Source organism: Mirounga angustirostris, unplaced genomic scaffold, assembly GCF_029215605.1.
Source record: "Mirounga angustirostris isolate CCGP_5_RB_7025 unplaced genomic scaffold, mMirAng1.0.hap1 SCAF_14, whole genome shotgun sequence".
Lineage (NCBI taxonomy): Eukaryota > Metazoa > Chordata > Mammalia > Carnivora > Phocidae > Mirounga > Mirounga angustirostris.
Genome location: NW_026991722.1, coordinates 64,224,635 through 64,228,258, shown reverse-complemented (window position 1 = coordinate 64,228,258; position 3,624 = coordinate 64,224,635).

The window sequence follows — 3,624 nt, the reverse complement described above, 5'->3', positions numbered from 1 at the left end:
CACCCTCTGTGGTGCCAGCAGATGGCAGGCCGGTGCCCCCCAGCTCCCTGGCAGTGGGACCACATTCCCAGCCGCCCACTCAGAGTGCCAGGAAGGGTCACATTGGAGCAGCGCCTGGGTGGCAGGCACAGGTTTGCTGCAGGAACTTTGGGCTTCCTTCCAGGTCTCTCCTTGCACTGCCCTGGGGTGGCCCAGAATGTGTGCAACAGAGACCATGTCCCTTGCTTCCCCACCCCCTCCCTGGGAAAGCACTGGGGGCACTGAGTGCCTGTGGGTCCCCCTCTGGGCTGCCAGAGCAAAGCCACCACAAGCCTGTCTCTCCAGGTTAGAAACAAGCTTCTGGGAACCTGTGGAACAGCAGCTTTCTAAGGAGGTTGAATTGTGTCCCTGTCAACACAGGACCAGCCGCAGCAGAAGGGTCCCCTTGTCCAAGCTGGATTCTATGAGTAAACGTGGAGGTTTGAGTGACAATCCCACACTGTCCACTAGGGCCCTGATCAGCCCTCTCAAGGGATAGGAGAGGTGGACAAAGGGGAGACAGTGACCAGCTGACCTAGCCCAGGAAGCATTAGCATCTGCCTTGTCTACAGGCTGCACTGAGCCCAGAGAGACCAAGGGACTGGGCCAAGGCCACACAGCTGGGAGAGCCTTCTCATGCCTGACATGCTGATTGTGAAGGCTGGTCCCCAGGATGGGGGGTGTTGGTGAGGCAGCCCCACAACTGTACCAGGCCTCACTGGAGGGGTGTGGTGGACTGGGTGAGCTAGCAGAAGGCCATACCCTATGTGTGGTATATCTGAGGGGGGCAATGCAGGCAGAATTCTAGCCCAGGCAGGAGTGACGGATCTGTGTAGCCAAGAGAGCAGAGCTGTCTAGAGTCTTCAGACCATGCCTACTCTTGGTCCCCAGGGCCATGTGTCCAGAAAGCCTAGGGAACTCAGATCAGTGGGACCCAATGGCCTGTCATCTCTGCACCCCTGCTGGACCTTCCAGGAATTGATTGGTGTAGACTACGTTAAAAGGGCAGTGTATGGCCAAGCTCTTCTCATGGGGCCTCTGGCTTCCCCCACAGGGGTTGACCCTCAGGGCTGGCTGCAGCCCCTGTCAGCCCTCCCCACTGACTCCTCACCAACTGTCATGTGCCCCCTCTCTTTCACCCTTTGGGCCCTGGCTGATGATGACTCCACACCCACCCCCCTGGGAAGTACTTGCACCATCCCTCATACTGTCCTGCACCTGCCCACATCCTGATAAATATTCCTCACCAAACCCTTCCCATGTCTCCAGCCTGAAGAGTGAGCCTTATCCAGCCACCTAGCCCTGCTCAGCAACCTCTCTCTACCTGCCCTCAGCCCCCTCAGCACTGGTCCACACCTACCCACCCCAGTCAACACCTGCAGCCAACACCCAGGAGTCATCCCACAGGCTGGGTAGCCCTCAAGGAGGGTGCTGGCCAAGGTACTGACTGGGAGCACAGGAAACCTGTCCTAAGGCCCATAGTGGTGGGCTCTCCCTGCACAGACCTGTGGGCAGGTGGGAGGCCCAGATGCCAGCTCAGAGCAGCCAAAAACATCCGAGCTTGGCAGCTGGAGAGGATCCTGGTGCCAGAATCCTCCACACGGCAACACTGGCTCCCCGTTCCCTCCTATCTGTACTTGTGCCCCAGAATGATTGTCCCAACTGCCCTCAGGAGGGGACTTTGAACCTACAGGAAAATGGGATCACAATCTTCAGCAGTGGCAGGCCAGCCTGGGGTCCTGGATCATTATAGCCACCAAGGAGCACGAGATCCTGGTCCACACTAGCTCAGACCACAGACCGATGGCCAGTGCCACATGACTTGTCATTTGGCCTGAGGTGGCCTTGTGGAGAGAACTTCTCCTGATCGGGGAGCTGCTGCATGCAAGGACCCTGGAGGAAGGGTGCTAGCACGGGCATAAGCCTCAGCCCCTGGCTGGCTCTGTGAGTTTGGCCTCAGGTTCCCCACTTGTACGATGGGGACACACCTCCGGTGTGGCTGTGGCAAGGATTCACTGGTGGCACTCAGCAACCAGCACCCACTGGAGACGCGACGGTGGGTGCATGGCTGGGGGCAGGAGCAAGTGCACAGGTACTGGAGTGGTCTGGGCTCCACCTCACCTCCTGTGTGTCTGGGAATTAAATGTACTCCACAATGACCTGGTAAACCAAGGCAGGGAGGAGAGCGACAGGGACAGAGCAGGCAGGGCCACAGTGCAGCCTGAGGGATCTGGGCAGTGCAGCCTCTACGCCCGGCCAGAGGGCCAATCCAGCATGGGCACCACCATTGGTTTCCACCCCATGAGGCTGCCATGCTCAGATGGGAGCACTAGGCTCGGAGAGTTACCGGCTTTCCCTTGCAGAGGCTGACAGGCCACAAACCCAGTACTCTGCTGACCTCTCCTAATGCCACCTCTATGGCCAGGAGGCTTGGTCTGGTGGGGAGGCAGAGGGCGCTAGGCTCTCTAGTGCCCAGATCGCTCAGATTCATGTCACCAAGTGACACTGGCTAGGGCTCCCAGGGGGAGCACCAAGCCCTTAGCCAGGATGGTGTAGTCACAGGGAAGGGTCCAGAGCCCGCCCTGGGCACAGGATCCTACAGATTGGTACCAAATTTGTCAGCCAGTCTCTTATCCACCTGGCCCTTGTACCTGCCGGGTGGGCTCAGAGAGGCCCAGGCCAGGCTGATCAGCTCCCAGCACTCCTCCATGTGCAGGGCAGCTGCAGGGATGCTGGCCTGGCAGCTGGCTGAAGACTCCAGGATGCACCCAGGAGCTTATCTGTGAGGCCAGATAGATGCCCCCCCCCCCCCAGGAGAGGGACAGAGGGAATTCTGTGCAGGTGTGTTTGTGGAAGGGGCAGGGTCAGTGGTTTCTCTGGCCCTTGAGAGCGGGCTGGCTTTGTGGAGGGTGGGGGTACTAAGCAGGTGGGCTGGAAGGGAATCTCCTGGGCTTCCCCATTCCAAAGGAGGAAACAGGTGGGGTGCACCTGTGGGTAGGGGCAGGACTGTGACTGCGTCCCCTCCCTGGGTTGGTGCATAGAGGGCCACAAAGACGGGTTGGGGGCTTCAGAAGTTTGTTGAGCTTTGAGCCTCAGTTTTCTAACTGCAAAATGGAGCAATCCTACTCCCACAAAGGGTTGTTCTGCGGAGGGGGCTCCAGGATTTAGTGAGGCGAGGAAGCGAGTGCACCTGGCAGAGGTGCCCCCCCTCCCCGGGCCTCCGGACAAAGTCCTTACCAACGGCTGGACCCATCGGGGATCCCCACACCCGGGCAAGTCCTGGCCGCCACGCCCTCGGGCCAGCGCCCCCAGCCGGCTACCGCCGGCGCCGCCATGCCCGCGGCCGCCTGCAGGGGCCGCCGCCTCTTCAGAAATGCGCCGCCTTTGTCTGGGGCCGCGCGGCGCCGGTGCACGGGGCGGGCTGAACGCCTCCTGCGGCCCGGCCTGTGCGCCCCGGGACCGCGCGCTGCCCACGCTCCCTCCCCCTTCCCCCGCCCCGCACCCCCCAACGCACCACGCCCGGCCCGCGCCCAGGTGAGCGCCCCGCCCACCGCGAGGCCCCGCCCCGCCCCGCCCCGCCCCGGCCGGCGGGGGGACCGGGCGGAT